We start from the raw sequence: 17,894 nt of genomic DNA on the forward strand, positions 1-17,894 counted from the left end.
ATGCCGAAAAGGGACTTCCAGGGCTCTTCAACCACTGCTGAAAATGGCTTCAATCTCATAGCATCACAAGGACCTTTCAGTCAAAATGGAACATAATATATTGTATGTCTAAAGATCTCAAAATGCTACCAGATTTCTAACTCTCACTAATATGCTAAAAAAAAAACTGTCTGATATTGACAGTTGGAATCTCTGAGGAGACCAAGTAATTCAGTATCTCTTTTCTTTGCCTGAGTTCTGAACGAATTGACTTAAAAGAGTAGACAGAGTACAAAACATCACCTTTAATACTGGTAAAGATAATATTGAATAGAGAGAGAGAGAGAGAGAGAGAGAGAGAGAGAGAGAGAGAGAGAGAGAGTGTGTGTGTGTGTGTTTCCTGCGAGTGGTGGGCTTCCTTATGAGGTTCAGTATTATTATGACACGTATTTTCCCCAGCCCAGTCACAGATAGTGCTAAGAGGACAGGCTGTTCCATGAGAAGATCTTGCCCATGACAGACTTGTGCAGAATGAACAGAGAACATTCATTACGGTAATGAATATCCCTTACATGGAAGTAAGTATTGGGAATGGAGAATAAATGTTTCCCCCAAAACAGGGAGAGAAGGGTGAAAATAATGAGAGAGACAGACAAACAGAGAAAAAGAGAGAACCTAAATGATTCTCTAAATGGCTAAGTGCCAGGTATAAGATTTACTTTTCTCATTTGTAAAACAAGAATAGCAATATTAGCTCCCTTGCTATAATAGATGGGGTCATTACAAAAATCTGCTGGAATGATGTATGAAACGGGCCTTTGTAACTATAAAACACATCCGTGTAGATGAAGGCATTAGTGGTGGTGGTGGTGGTGGTGGTGGTGGTAAGCAGAACAGAAAATATTTCAACTTAACTTGTTTGAAGGACTCTTTGGGGTATGGAGATGGTAATAAACTTTCCAGCTTTGTCCCATTTAAGGAAAAAAAGCTTTCCAAGAATGGGGCAAGAATGTAAGTATATCTTTTTCTAACATGAAGAATACCTACAATGTCACACATTACAACAACAAAAACTAGCTCTTCTTATTCATTAGATAAAAGCAATGTTTCTATAGAGTACCTGTATTATGTTGCAAGCTACAGAATTTCTTAAGTTCTTAAGAAATTGCTACTTATCAACCAACTAACAAATTTTAGACTACTACAAAAACTATAACATTCAGCTTCTCTCTCATGTATCTTTATTTAGAGGAGAATGAATAACTAAGTAAAGCCAGCAGTAATAAAGAATCCATGTGCAGTAAGGATGGACTACATAGGACTAGATTTATATAATGTTTCTTTTCCTTTTTAACTTAAAGCTTAAGAATTCCATTTATTTATTTGCTGACAAAACTATATTCACAGTGCTTCTGCTTACAAATGTAGGACACATAAAAATGAAACCAAGATAGTAGGAAAAATAGCTTTTGATATTTACACAACATATTCCAAATTTCAAGTTTTGGATATTTTTTGTTAAAACTGACCTTGTGATATCTTTGATTATTCATAAACTACTAAACATTAAAGTTTTTCTATATTAATTTGATAAAGTTTCTTGACAAGTTTGATATGTCCAAAATGAACTACCACTTCACTTCCTTTTAACCTTTTCTTTTTACATTTTTGAAAAAGAAAATGTGTTGAAGATTACTTAATTCTACTTAAATAAGTGCCACTTTTATTATTAATACCAAGTTTTATACTTTAAGAAAATTATTTTCTATTTGGGGGAATGTTTGTGCCATCTACTGGACATATACATATTATTACTTTTGTCCAACAAGAATTACAATGCCATGTCCAAAGGTACTTGTGAAGTTGTTCCTTACAAACCACTCCGAAACAAAATCTTTTTTTTTTCGGAGAAAAATAAATTCCTTTTCTTTTTTTTTTTTCTTACAGCACATTTCAGCACAGGAAATCAGTACCTTCCCACCCCAAAAAGCAACACTAAGATATATTAGTTCAAATAACTAAATATTTCTATTTTAATGGAATCATTTCACAGACTCATACATTCATAGGCATACAAATGAAAGAGGCATAAAAACACATTTGGAGTAAAAGAAATAAGTAAGGCATTTATTTCACTGAAAAAAGTATGCCCATCCCTAATTTTACAACTATTATGAGCAGAAATCCTTCTCCTATTAGATATAAAACTAGGGATAAAGACTAGAAATCTGTTACATGAACTTGTAGAGGAACAATACTACTTAACAGAAAAGAATAAAAGAGTTAAAGCCAGTCTGGTGGTGTCTCTGGATTTTTCTTAACGAGTAACAACCATTAAATGGAATGGGAGGAAAATCAGCCTTTGGAAGAAAATGACTTTTAAATATATTTTTCCTCCCTGTCTTTTGGATGGCACCATCTAAACAGCAGAATTGAAAAGAAACATAAGATTTATTCAGTTTCAATTAAGAAGGTATGTTATTTTTCCACAGGAAAATAAAATGTGGATCCTGCTTGAAGATCCATGCCAAAATTACATTCCTGGGTATGAGGTTTGATTCAATTGCTGGCACATTTATATCTGCTTTTCAGGGAGATACATAAATAATTGGAAAGTTAACAAGAATTGCACTATAATGTTAATAGATTAGAATCCAAATAATCTTTAACTCTTCAGAGGTTTTAATTTTTTATTTCCTTCCTTTGATCTACAATTAGAAAACTGGCATGAAAAACTTACTTTAGACTCTATAAGACATATTTTGGAAATAGTGCTATTCAGTAATAATTGACTCACTTAATATTTACTTTGGGCAGTTTAGAACAGAAGATATCCTCATACTTAATACAAAAATAATGTAGAAGATATTATAAAAGGTAAAGATAAATTACCATGGTAGTTCCTACAAGACAGACTTTCAGACAGATGAACACAGGTGAGTAAATGATCCTTAGTAATCTAAAAATAAAATATATTTGTGAACTCTAAAAAGCACAAAATTCTAACAAATTTCAATATAGTTTTCAACAATAAGCTTTGAAATAAGAAAAGGTTTCCAGTTAGGCTTAAGTTAGCTTTTTTTTTTTTTTTTCACTAACTTTCAAGTTAATTAAGCTTCACTCTATCTGAAAGTAAAAACAAATTTTAAAAAGTGAGTAAAATGAGACTATGTTACATTATGAAATATTCTATGCCATAGTATACTCTACTAATGTTGTTAAAATAACTATCCCCACTGCATTTTATCACCATCATTTTCCTCATAACAACTTACCTTTTAAAAGATAAATTTTCTATATTCTAAGTATTGTGCTTTATGCTTTACATATCTCAGTTAATATAACAATCTTATAAGGTTTCAATTATCACTACAGACAACAGTAAGTTATAACCAACTTCTGATACTTTTAATACTACAAAAGACTGTGCTAAAAACTACACATAACTATTAATACACAATATTCATTAAATATTTATACTTTCTGACTTTGCTACAAGATTCACTTTAGCATTCTATTTAATTTTGAAGCAATGGCCTCCAGCTACCATATATAAAAAATTGTCTTCGAGTAAGCTTTTTACCTCTTTTATACGGAGGAGATGGTCTTGATCTCGGAACAACAGGATCAAGACCATTCCTTGTATTCTGGGGAGAGGGACCTCCTGTGCCAGATGCTGGATTGATTGTGAATGGGAAAGTGTTCACATGTATAGAATGCCATCCCTGGTGGGCGTAAGATAGGAATCTTCATTGAGAAAAAACCAACAACAACTAAGAGTTAAGTAGTAGGGAAGCCTCACTGAGGTGCCATTTAAAGTCAGCAATCTTGAGAGAGCATACAGTGTCACACACTGCAGTAGAGAAACAGCTCAGAATCCATCAGTGACAGCAAGCTGTACTGGTAGTTTATTATATTCTTTGTGATTACTTTCTCATTTGTTGTCCTTTAGCATAAAGACTTTCAGAAGTTCCACACTGCTTTAACTGCAGAGAGCGTCAAAGAAAAGAGTGTCCACAATGGAAGAGAAAGAAGAAGAGGTGAACTTAGGGTACGTCTGAGGTCAAGCACAGTATTGCGGAAAGGATGTGAGAATCCCCCCAGGAGGGGAACCCTCAGAATTCAAGTTCCAGCCTCACAGTCTAGTCATCTACACCTGCAAGATTCTCCTTCCTAAAACTAGAGGTTTGAAGTTCTTCTCTTAAGGGCAACAATATTCTCTTTTAGTTGTTCCCACTAACTCTTAAGAATGGGGAAACAAAATTACCTACTTATTAAAAAGAGAATGAGTAGAGTCCCTATACTAATATACTTACAGATAAGAATTCTAAAACTGGTCTCAGTTGAGTCTCAATCAGTTTTTTCTAATTGTAAATGGAGATAACGATTGGTTTCCTAATTGCTTCAAAGAATTATCCAGAGGATCAAATGACCCAATATATGTATTATCCCTTGTAATAAGTATAAAGATACTACAGAGATGTTTTAAAAAATACTGTTAGCAGGCTGGGCACGGTGGCTCATGCCTGTTGTCCCAGCACTTTGGGAGGCTGAGGTAGGCAGATCACAAGGTCAGGAGTTCAAGACCAGCCTGGCCAATATGGTGAAACTCCATCTCTACTAAAAATACAAAAATTAGCTGGGCGTGGTGACAGGTGCCTGTAATCCCAGCTGCTCAGGAGGTTGAGGCAGGAGAATTGCTTGAGCCCAGGAGGTGGAGGTTGCAGTGAGCCAAGATCGCGCCATTGCACTTCAGCCTGGGTGACAGAGCAAGACTCCGTCTCAAAAAAACAAAACAAAACAAACAAACAAACAAAATACTGTTAGCCTGTTAGCATTATCTTGACATCTAGGCTATGCCCCGACATCATCGCAAAAAGTTAGATTTGGGAAATTCTATCAACTGGCTGATTTTTCTACATAATACAACAAATGATTTATCTCAAATTGTTCCTTTTTGAGGAGGAGATAAAAATGACCATTCAACTAACTACTCTGACTCATATGGACACAGTTGCACAATCATGGGCAAAAAAATTACCTTAAGTCTTCAGGCTCATTTATTTATCTATTGCTAATGTAGGTAACTTTCCTAAGAAACACATTTTCTACAACATTCCAAACATATTAATAAGCTAATTGATAATTTTTAAAGAGTTGGAAATAAAAAAGTATTTCAAATTGCACATATTCTAATTCAGGGGTTTTCAAATGTTAATAAGCAACAAAAATCTCACATGGACAGCTTGTGAATATACACACTGCCGCACTCCGACCTCTCCCCACCCCCACCCCCCTACCCCGCCAACCTCACAACCTCCCAGAGTTCCAGATCGACAGATCAGGCCTGAGAATTTGCATGTTCAAGTTCTCAGGTGATGCTGACGCTGCTGGCCTGGTATCCAGTATCCACACTTTTGAGAACTGCTGTTTTAATCTGTACCTAACCTATTCTGAAACTTAAAAAAAAGAAAAGAATAAAAGCCAACCATCTCTGTATATTTAAAAGGTATTTTATCTAAAAGTATACAGTTATATTTCCTGAGAGTACGATAAACAATTTTAATGGAAATAAACCAAAATAACATTTTTCTTGTTTGCTTTTTAAATTTGATCATAGTGCCCCCAAGTGGATAAAAACATTACTTACAAAAAAGGAACACTAAACATTTCTCACTGGGATAGGGTTATGCGAATTTATCTTTTTATTTGTCAGAATGCCCAACCTAGTGCTTTGCCCATAACATACTCAGTAACAGGGTTAATACATAAATGCTCCGCACCCCCACCCCCATTTTTAGAAAGGCCTATCACTCTTGCCCTCTAGAGATGTGTGGCTAAGTAACCCTCAAATCTCTTTTAGCTCTTAAATTCCTACATATCTAATATGTAGGATACTGGCAGTTGTCTATTTGTGCCAGATGCTAGAGAAATTCCTTGAAAGAAAATCAATTTTTCTTTCTAGATAAAACCAATAATATCTTTATTAATATGTAGAAATTATTAATATAAAGCAGTAGTTAAAAAAATAGCCTGGAGCTTAAAGGCTTGATAACGACAAATCTCTTTAACAATTAATAATTGTCTTACCTGAATGTATGTAACTCTCTACCTAGCTCCCTGCCACCAGCTAGCATTTTTATATCCATTTCTTTATCATTCTTTTAATTTCAGAAAATACTCTTCTATTTTAAATGTACACCCATGGTCTTAAATTTTTGTAACCACTCAAATCAACAAACTCACACTGCTTAACAGAAGGACAGAAATTCAAAGAATAGAAGCACACCTTTTGGTGGCACCAAGCTGTGGCACCGGCAAATACTATAATGGGGCTAATGAATGCATTTACCTCTTTGTGTTTCCCTTAGCTTCCTTAAGCACAGGTATTTCTCATATGAAATATCCAGAAAAGTCTCATGTTATTTTATGCCAATTAACAAATTGCTAACATGTCATGTTAATAAAAAAAGCAATTGACCTAAGTAGAAGAGCTAATTACATGGAGTAAGATAATTAAACGATTCTCAATATGTAATCAAAAATTATGGCTGGAAGTGTTTCACAATGTTGTCTTTTTGTTTTCAAGTATCTGCCTATCTGCAAAATTCTAATCAGTGTATCCATATGCATAAAAGACAGATCCAGTGCAGATGTTAATTTGTTGCATGATAGAAATCAGGTGTTCAATTACAAATAATGGGGTGTATGAGAGAACGTCCAAGATTTCCATTTAGCCGAACGCATGCATCTCTGCTGGCAAATGATTGCAAAGCATTCATATTGGAATTAGCTACTAACATGCACCCAAGGCACATCACATTCAACTCCTTTATTATCCTCATTATATAATATTCACATCTCCAGCTCTGTGTATTACCTAATTTGCCAATGATTTAGGAGTCTGAACATTTGCTGATCTGAATTCTATTTATTGCACCTGAATTCTTTTAAAAGCATGATTCTGATTTTTATATAAACTCTAGACAACTTTAATATGAGGGATTTTGTTTCCTAATCTTACATTTGAACAATCCAAATCATTTGCTTTTGTAGTAAGGTAAATTCCTTGAACTGATATGATCAGTTCAAAATAGGCTAAGCTTTTAACATATCAAGACTATTTCAACAATGCCTCCCAACATAGTCTCTAAGTGATATTTCAGCAAAGTAACTACACAGAAGAGAGCAAATATATTTACTAGGCTAAAAGATATTATGCAGATTTGTTTTTCATATAATTCACTACAAAGTCACAGGCTTAAGACATAGTTATAAATGGAGATATTCACCATGCCAAACTTACAAACTGATACAATTCTGAGATGAGAAATAAATGTCAAACTGATGACGAATTTTATGTCCTAACTCAAGACCCTAATATTTAGAGTTTGTAAATTATTGAGTAATTATAGGCCAGGTCTCAGATAGCCACAGAAGAGATAATTGATTTGATGGCAGATTAACAGTAATGTACATCAATGGAAATGTCATTATTTTTAATAAATGACATGAAGAAAGATTTAAACAAGAAAAAAGTGCATTTTTAATTCCTTTCATTCTCTTATTTCAATGAAATCAATTTCAAAATATGTGAATATCCAAGGTTCCTTAGCCACTAAGAAAAGAAGCAAATACTGTTTCTGAGTATGTGGTAATTAGCAGAGCCTCTAAATTATTCAAAAGTAGTAATGGGGAGGGATGTTTCTATAAACCAAAAAATAAAAAATGGTGACTCATGGACCAAATCTGGCTTGCCAATGTGCTTTGAAAGCTGAGCATTTAAAAATGTATTTTGAAATCCCTTTTGCAGGACATGTTCTCCTGATTCCTATAATCCTGATACTTCCAGTCCTCATGACTTTTAACCTAATCACTTCACACAAGTATTTGAGTTGCCTGGCCTCTGGTGGTACTTGAGTATCGTGAACTGACAGTGATCACTTAAAGAGAAAAGTATTTTGTATTAGTAGGTGGTGTTGCCTAGCAGTTTAGAGAATAAGCTCTGGAATCAGACAAGTGAGTTCAAATCATGGTCACTTATTAGTTATATGACTTTGGGCAAATTTCTTAACCTCCTTATGACTCAGTGATCTTGTTTGTAAGTTGGTATCATCATACCTATCACATAGTGTTGTAAGAACTAAAGAATATTATTTAATGTGATAGATTCTTCAAATGTATTTAATCTACTATATCTGGATGTCAGAGATGTAACAAGTCATATGTTTGGATCAGCTTGCTAATTAGAGTAGTAGCTGAGTACTCTAAAAAGGTAATAGTATACCAGATAATAAATATGTTTTATTTTTTAAAAGTCTGTTAAAGAACCTTTCCAGTATGTTCACAAGACTTTTACAAAACAGGCATAATTACCAGAATTATCCTATTGATATTGACCACACATTCCTCTAAGAACTAGTAGAGAATATTGCTGTATCATTGATGAAAACAAATATATATTTGAATTTTTGATAATAACTCATGCAAATAGATCTTGTTTTAAAGCCTAATGGCAAGAGTTGTAGATTGATGGGATGATATACTGAGCCCCACATCAGTAAAAGTGACTTGTGTCTCTTGGGACCTTTTAAAACTTTCACAAAAATTCCACTGCGAGTCTTACTCTCACGTTTTCCAATAATACTTTATCAAGCATTTGATAAAGTGAGGATAAAGAAGGATAACAAGACCTTAGAGGAAACCCTAGACTATTAGCACCATATCTACCCAACTGAACTAAGTGGCTGCTGTGAGGCAGTCCTAAACTATCTCCCTACTGGGAAGAGAGACAGAACCTGTAGCATGGCAAGGCATCCTCATAGAAATTGCCTTTTGTAATTGGGTTTCTCCAAACCTAAATTTTATAATGTAAATTTATCTCCACAGCATAAAGCAAAACAAAACAATATTAGACAAATGATATCCTTTTGCTTTTAAGAAAAATGAATAGTTGTAGAATAGTTATAAATTATAGTTACTGAATAATGAACAGACTAGAAAAATAGAAGTATTTAAGATTATTTATTAGGGACCTGTTAACTGCAAAACAGTGTGTTAGGAATTAAAATGAGGAATTAAAGATGAAAATGACAGATCATTGCCACAGGACACTTATGAGTAAGAGAGCTAAGAAAGATACCTTCAGATATAATTAAAAATATATAGTAGAAAGTGCTATAGGATTCTGAAGATGAATATCTGTTTTGTATCATTTGAGCCCATAAAAGATCAAGGTTACTTCCTACTTTGAGTAGAAATCACATCTGTGAGGATCACTAAGATGAAAAAGTACCCAACCCATTGCATTTCTAAACTAGAAGCTTAATGCTTAATGCGTGGAGAAAAAATAAGCACACAATCAGGCGAGAGACCATTTACTGATGAGGGTCAGTAACTGGAGTCTGAAATTTCTACACAGGTGGGTCTTATGGAAAACAATCTTTTTATATGAATGGGATGTCAGGGGGAAAAGAGGGACCTAAAAGATTCTTTTAGCAGTTGAGTTTGCATAGCGCTTTCAGATTCAGAAAACCTCAACTCTCACATCAGAGGTCTGAAAGGGTGCTAATGAAGATTAAGGGAAAGGGGGCCTAAGCTCTCAAGCTACCTTGGTCAGACTTGGTCACCACTGGTCAAAATAATTCATTGATGATAGTAATGAAATGCCTGATGAATGAGATTAAGGGAAGCTGATATCTGAAAATACCACGTTTTCACTTATAAGCGGGAGATAAATGATGAGAACACATGGGCACATAGAGGAGAAGACCACATACTGAGACTTTTTTGAGGGTGGAGGATGGGAGGAGGGAAGAAGATCAGGAAAAATAACTATTTACTAGGCTTAATATCTAGATGATAAAATAATCTGTATAACAAACCTCCATGACAAAAGTTTACCTATGTAACAAACCTACACTTGTACTCAAATCTTAAAAGTGAAAAAAAAGACTTTCAAGAAGCATGTATACAACTATTTATCAAAGAAGTATATTTACAACTATTTGTCCTAGGTTGTTTAGATAAGTATCTATGAATGGTAATACAAGCAAAAAAAAAACAAACAAAAAACAAAAGATTATGCTCCAGAGAATACAGAAGCACTACATAACAGAGGAAAAATTCTAAAAGAAAATTATAAAGTGTAATGCTATAATGAAGAAGATTCTTTCTTATGCTAATAGAGAATGAAATTAAAGATAAAACTAGGTGAAAATTTTACACAAAAACTCAACATAAGCAGAAAAAAAGCTCTTTTGAGGTGAAACAACTGCAAAAGAATTAGAGAAAAAACTTTTCCTTGAGTAATAAAATAAAACAAATAAAAACAAAAACAAAAATTTCATATTAAAAACTCAAGGCTATTGGGATATAAGAAATACTGGGAAAAATAAGCTGAATTATTCAACTCAAGGATTTGGAAAAAACACAACCCAACAATCCTAGGGAAATAGAAGAAAGGAAATAATGAAGATTTGGGAGGAAATTAATGGAACCAAGATTTTTTAAGAGAGACGAAATTAATACAAATGTATTAGTCCTTTGAAAAGATTAGTATTGCAGACAAACTTCTGCAGAAATAATAGAAATTAAACAGAGAATATTTGAAGTGAGAAAAATGAAATAAAAATAATTTTAAAAAAGGATAAAAACACAAGAGAAGATTTTAAATAATATTAATAGCTAAATCTAATAATAATCTGGAAAAAATACTTTCCAAAGGAAAAACTAACGTAAAATGCAAAAATTTAAACCGATCAACAATTACTAAAAAACTTGAAATGGCCACCAAAGGTATTCAAAAATACCTCCCCTTACCTGCAACCGAAGTTTCCAATCCAGACATTATTGAAAATACATTTCTAACAAACTCCCAATGACTGAAAAATCCCACTTATACAAAAGTTTCAGTAAAAAAAAAAGAGAAACAAAGTGAAAAAGAGAATGCAAAAAAATTACTGTCCAACTGATTTAATGGGGTTAATGTACCTTTGATTCCTAGACTGAAAATCACTTCAGAACAGTGAAGAAAAAAATTATAGACCAATTTAACTTATAAGCAGAGATGTGAAATTTGGCAGTGGAGGTGAATATAAACACACAAGGAGAAGCTTAATTAGTTTTTTGTTTTTGTTTTTTTTTAAACACAAGGAGAAGCTTAATTAGTTAAAAAAAAAAAAGAACATTTACCTTAACTCATTAGCAGTCAGATAAATTGAAGGGTATTATTTAAATTTTATTTAATTTTAAAAAATTTTCGTAACATTTAAATAAAAATATTGTTTTCCATGAACGTAAGGATGTTTTAACATAAAAAACTCCACCAATATAAATTACTATATTGATAGTTCAAGGAGAAAAATATCATTGCTTCCCCTTATCAGAAAAGCAAAAATTAGAAAGGCCAGTAAAACCAATTTTGGGTAAGGAGATAGGAAAGTACACTGTAAGTAGGAACAAATAATCTGGAAAGCAATCTTGAAATACTTAGTGAAATTAAGTATCTGTATGCCTCATTCCTGATTATACATAGTGGAGAAATTCTTGCACAGGACTGTGAGTGGACATGATCAAGGACAACTACTGGAACACTATTTATAACGATGGGAGTTGGAGACAATTCAGGTGTTTATCATTAGAGGATCAAATAGGTAAAATGTAGTAGACACTGTGGTATGCCAGGTAGTACAAGAAGCAGTGACCTAAAAGAATATATAACAATGAATGTAGGTCTTAAACACTGGATGTTTAATGAAAAAAATTAAATATCTATAGCACAAAACATCAATATTTAACATACACACACACTACACATTTTACAAGGATACACAACATCCATGGCTATATTAACCAATACAAAGTGGATACTGCTATGGTTTGAATGTGTCTCCCAAAGTTCATGTGTCAGACACTTAAAACCTAATGCAACAGTGTTGAGAAGTGGGACCTTTAAGATCACAAAGGACTCTGCCCTCACAAATGGATTAACACCATTATTATGGCAGTGAGATCCTGACGAAATGATGAATTCAGCCCCCCTCTCTCTTTGACCCATGTGACGCCTTTCACCATATTTTAATACAGCAAAAATGCCTTCACCAGATGCTGGCCCCTTAATCTTGGACTTTCCAGCTTCTAAAACTGAGCTAAAGAAATTTCTGTTCATTATAAACGACCCAGTCTGTGGTATTCCATTAGAGCAACACAAAATGGACTAAGATAGATACCTATGTGGGCAGGAGCGAAATAAGAGATGGGATCAGAAATGAAATATTTAAGTAAAACAAAAGAGGGGCTGGTGATGGTGAGTCATTAAAAGAGAAATATCAGTATTCAATGCTCTGTGCTCCAAATCCTAAGGAAAACAAAAAGGCAATCAAGGTAAATCCATCAACAGCCTTTGTAACCAATGTAATTGTGTACCAGTCATAAAGGGAAAAAAATGAGTATTTAGAATGTTGTAAATTTAAATGTAAATCTTATAACTCTGCCTGTCTGTCCCTCTCTCTGTTTGTCTCTCTCTCCCTGTCTGTTTCTCTCTGTCTCTGTCTCTCTCTCTTTCTGTCTGTTTCTCTCCGTCTCTCTCTGTCCATCTCTTTCTCTGTCTCTTTCTTTCTTTAGTAAAGCATGACTTTAATTTTATGCAATAACCATATGAAGAAAAACATTTTTTCACCTTTTTTTTTCCATTTTCCTAATGTGTCCTTAATCTTCCTAAAACTTCAACTGATGATTTTAGGTAATCATATGTTCAAAATGTTTCAAGTCACATTTTATATTTAATTTATTTACTCTTTTGTGTTAAGTTTACTGTTTAAGCTCATTTCAAGTACATGTCATTTTCAGTTAATTTGTTTTAGTTGAGTATTTGAGATTTAGTCTAGAATTTTAAAAGTCCACTGAATCATGACTACATTACAAGTTTCCATGTGGTATCAACAGAATTTATAATTCATATATGACATTATACTCATGTTGGCATCATTTACAAAAGAAGATTTTCCCTGAACTGTAATAAATGTTAAAACTAAAAAATTTAGAAGACCGATACCGCAGAAATCTGAAAGCAATTTAGGACTTTAACTTAGTATTATAGTAATTTAAAAGGAATACTAAGTTTTAAAATACTGTGAATTCCATTTTTCAAGTTGAATAATCCAATAAAAAATTAAATGATATCAAATTAAAGAAACATTTAAAGTTTTATGATTGTTAACCTTTCTTAACCATAGATCATTTTAACAAAGTCTGTTGTGGGTATGCTCCTAAATTTGGAACTAAATTTATATCTCGGCTCTTACAAATATTCAAACTAATTATTTCAGAATAAATGTAGAATGACACTTTAATTAGTAATGTATCTCCCGGCAATTAAAATTCTCTTGCTTCTCTCAGCAATTAAAACGGCAAGGCATATTATTAAGGTCCCACAATTCTTCATACCTCTTCCTGACAATTACCATGGGAAACATTAAAGACAAGATTGTAGTTATAATCCATTCACTGAATATTTGGTAGCAGGATAAACTCTTCTTTCTTCTCCTTGTCTAGTAATTTTTCATTTCACTCATAATACCTATCAATCATTAACGCAATTTGTGCTCTGTATCACAAAGTTCCATTTTTCATTTTATATGACTTATAAAAACCAATTGATTTTATAGAAATGTAAGTTATAGCAATGATTTTAATTAAGAAATAATTTTTAACCCATTTATTCATAATACGACTTTTACGGTCTGAACACTATAAATACATACAGAGTACTTAATGCTGGCAGAAAATGTTAGTGCTGGAAATAGAAAATGTCTAAAATTACTGTAAATTGAGTATGTTAATATAACAAAGATATACACACAGAGAAACAAAAATATGTGCACCAAATAGGTGATACTGTGGTTCAGAATGAAATAGAAAAAGCAGCACTTTTAACTTTCATATACCTAAGAATATTTGTTAAACTGGTATTATGAGATGATTTTTTTTTTCTTTTGAGACGGAGTCTCACTGTTGCCCAGGTTGGAGTGCAATGGTGTGATCTCGGCTCACTGCAAAATCTACCTCCTAGATTCAAGCAATTTTCCTGCCTCAGCCTCCCAAGTAGCTAGGATTACAGGCGCCCACCACCACACCCAGCTATTTTTTTTTTTTTGTATTTTTAGCAGAGATGGGGTTTCACCATGTTGGTCAGGCTGGTCTTGAACTCCTGGCCTCAGGTGATCCGCCCGCCTCAGCCTCCCAAAGTGCTGGGATTACAGGCATGTGCCATTGTGCCCAGCCAATTTTTGTTTTTTTTTAATGCTTCTCTTATAATTCCATTTTTCTGTAATGAATATATATATATTCTTATATATTCATATATTTATATATTCATATATATTTTTATATATTCATATATTTATATATTCATATATAGTCATATATATTTATATATTCATATATTTATATATATTCATATATATATAAAACTATTGCAACAGAAGAATATCTAACAGTTACATGGAATATATCATATGTGTAATAATATAGTAGCATAAAATCAAATCATCATTTATTTGTAAATCATAAATTATCTATTGTGTAATGATAACAGCTAAAACGGACAGCTAACAATGTGCCAGGCAATGTTTTAGTCACTTTAGTGATACTAGTTCATTTAATCCTTACAGCATCATTTTGAAATTGGTGATTGTCATATTCAATTTTACAGAAGAAGAAGGGAAGCACAGGGAGGTTAAGTAACTTGCCTTAAGATCACACAGTGATGAGGCTATAATTGGCATGCTGGCTGCAGACTCTAGGAACTACAATTAAGCTGTCCTACTATGATATTACACTATCCTTTAGTAAATTTTAATTATGTATTAACATTTCATTATTCACATATATTACTACAAACACACCTAACACTCTCATTCTCTCAGATATGATAGTAAGTCAAATGGCTAAATCTTTGGGTAAACAACACATGGTTTTCTATAACTAAGTGCAAGTTTGGGAAGGTATTTGCAGATTCTATTAAATGTTCATAACTTTCATTTTAAGATCAAGGGAAAGGCTAAACAAATGGGAACTTGTCTTTCTATAAATAAAATATGCATATTTGTGTCCAATGGACAAATAGATATTGTGGAGGATAACTTTATCTATATTCTTTGCAGTATTTTCAACTGTAACATTACTTTCCTGTTTTATTGTAGCTCTCTGATTCATTTTAATGTTTTACACATTTCAGGTTCAATCCTCATTCACTTTATTCATTATTTTTTTTTCTGCCCTATTCATCATAGTCTACATCAGTCTAGAATCTCTCTGATCACTCTGGTTTTATCATCTTCCCTTTTACAGGTTTTCACATTTCATAAGAGGAGTTAAGCCCTTTCTATTCTTAAATACATTCTGTATTTAATAAACATCCATAAACACATACAGTTCTCACAACCACTACCAACAAAGACAGTATTTTTCAGTTACTGTTCTCAAATAATCATTTTATATTTGTTCTTTCCCTGACTAGGGTGACCAATGAAAATTCCATCTAAGTGACTTGGGGCAACACTATTATGTATAGTGTTAATATACATTAACACTCAAGGAAGAATAAAGTAAGTTATGTTTTTTTAATAATCTGTGAATTCTGGTATAAGGATATTTTGGAAACAGCTTCAAGCTACCAGTGAAAATAGATTCTGTGAACCACTTATTTATGGTATCTTTCCAAATGGATGTCAAAGTCATGGAAGAAGCAATTAATATCTAACAGTACACTACACTTTTTACATACGATTATGCTGTGTTTTGCCAGCTTAAACTGTTTTCAATTTTACAGTTTTAAAAATTTTCTAGTCTATGCTATTTGGTTAACAGCTGTTCCATTTCAGTGGGGCAAGTAATTAGCTCTACTGTATCTAATGCATTACTCTTGATGGTTTTGTAAGTATCACTATTATTACAGCAAATTTCACTCATTCATTTGAGTCTGACACATAGTCTCAATAAATTTACTCATTTATTGAGTCTGACACATCAATAAACATGCATTGAATAACTGATTTGATGAAATCAAGCATGCATTCAGTGCTTGGTCAAATAATGGTGAACAATAAGGTCCAGCCCACATGAAGTTGATCTGAGCTGGCGAGACAAATAGGAGGGTGGATGTTATAATTTTATAGTAGGGAGTATTCAAGGTTATCTGGGATTCCCAAGTCAGTCTGTGATGGAAAAATGAAAAATATCAAGGGAATTTTCATATTGTCTCTTAATCTGAAATTCTGAACAATCAAAAGTATATAAAAATCAACCAATTATCAGACGATAATGTGTATCCACTATGTTCTGAAGCATGTGGACTAAGTAATGAAATAAGAGTCAGGATCTCTGCCTTCAAGAGACAATAATATAACTATAAACAAAAACATGTGAAAAGTATCAAAAGAAGGCAGTGGATGGTAAAAGCCAAAAAAAGAGAAGAATAGAAAGATCTTATATATTGCTGGAAGAAATGTATACTGGTAGAACTATCTAGTAAAACTTGAAAAAGTTTAGTATTATCTTGTAAAGATAAACATTCACATTCTTACGAGCTCAGCAGTTCCACTCCTACGTGTCCCCTCGAGAAACTATGCACATATATATCAGGAGACATGTACAAGAATGTTCACAGTAGCAATATATGAAATAGCAAGAATCTTGAATGACTCAAATGTCCATTTTGATGAAATGGATAAAGTACAGTATGTTTGTAGCAAGCCATATTGTGCAGGAAAGATTATATATATGCACAAATAAATGTATAGATCAATCTGACATACATCATGGGCTAAGGATTATGATTAATCCAGCTCCATGCATTTGATGTATAATAGAAAATATAAATTGAATAGGATTTTGTAAGACAAGAGTGCACAGTATCTAACCTTTGCTGTATAGCATACTGCCCTAAAACCTCGTGACTTAAAACAACAACGATTTATTATTTCTTACGAGCCTATAGTTTATTAAGCAGTTCTATTGACGTGAGCTGGGCGGGCCATGACCAACTCATGGGTCTGTGGTCAGTTTCACGCTGGCTAGCTGGCTTTGTTCATTTCATCTGGACTCATTCATATGCCTGAAACCCAGGTCAGCACAACTAGGCTGATTTAGTTCTGCTTTACCAGTGGGCTAGCCCATGTGTGTCCTCATGGTGAAGGAAGTCAGCAAGAGAGGAAGTGAAAATGCACATGTGCTTTTTGAAGTATATGCTTATGTCAAATCTGCTTCTGTCTCAGAGGCCAAAGCAAGCCACATAGCCAAACCCAAAGTTGGAGGGGACAAGAAAGATTTAGGGCACAAGGTATGAATTTAGGAAGCCTGTTTATTGGTTCTATTTATGTGATCAACCTACCATATGTACAAATAACTTTGTAATTCACTTATCTCCCCCTTTAATATAGCAAAGGGCAAGTCTGGCTGACTTAATCAAAAATTTTACTAAGTAAGGTCCTAGACAGCCAGAAAAAAGGAAGAAAGTCCATTCTTCTGGTGCCTGTAGGCTGTGGTAAAAAGTAAAGAGATGGAATAGGGAACACAGGTGGTTGAGAATGCCTTGGGTAGAAGGGCTTCTGCCCCACCTCCCATTCCAGATTCTCTTGTGTAGCTTGTAAGGTAACAAATGTGGAGTAATCTTGATGAGGCAGAGGGATGGCCAGCATCTCTTTAGATTATCTTGGTATAAAAAAGACTCAATAGTTCTCTCAAAAATCAAGGGAGTGGGGACAAGATGGCTTGCAGTTAGCGGAGAGTCTGCTTCTGAGGAAACATTAGTTACACAGAAAATAAACTGCCTCTCTTGGCACATATGTATGAGAAAATGTGTAACCTGGTACTAGAGTGGCAGGATTTGGTAAAAGAGTGAAAGAAATAGATTT

The 17,894-nt window shown here is 33.4% G+C and overlaps 1 protein-coding gene and 1 long non-coding RNA gene across 10 annotated transcripts in view; one reads left to right on the plus strand and one right to left on the minus strand.

Moving 5' to 3' along the window:
* The window catches only part of CADPS2 (calcium dependent secretion activator 2), a 568,074-nt gene that overhangs the window by 207,771 nt on the left and 342,409 nt on the right, over positions 1-17,894 (minus strand). The gene's annotated exons all lie outside the window — the stretch shown is intronic.
* LOC109027820 (uncharacterized) overlaps positions 369-17,894 on the plus strand; it is a 53,616-nt gene continuing 36,090 nt past the window's right edge. The window contains exons 1-3 of the long non-coding RNA XR_002006899.3: positions 369-557; positions 3,932-4,030; positions 15,500-15,587. This is a non-coding gene — a long non-coding RNA (uncharacterized lncRNA). The remainder of the gene's footprint in view (positions 558-3,931; positions 4,031-15,499; positions 15,588-17,894) is intronic.

Source organism: Gorilla gorilla, chromosome 6, assembly GCF_029281585.2.
Source record: "Gorilla gorilla gorilla isolate KB3781 chromosome 6, NHGRI_mGorGor1-v2.1_pri, whole genome shotgun sequence".
NCBI classification, from domain to species: domain Eukaryota; kingdom Metazoa; phylum Chordata; class Mammalia; order Primates; family Hominidae; genus Gorilla; species Gorilla gorilla.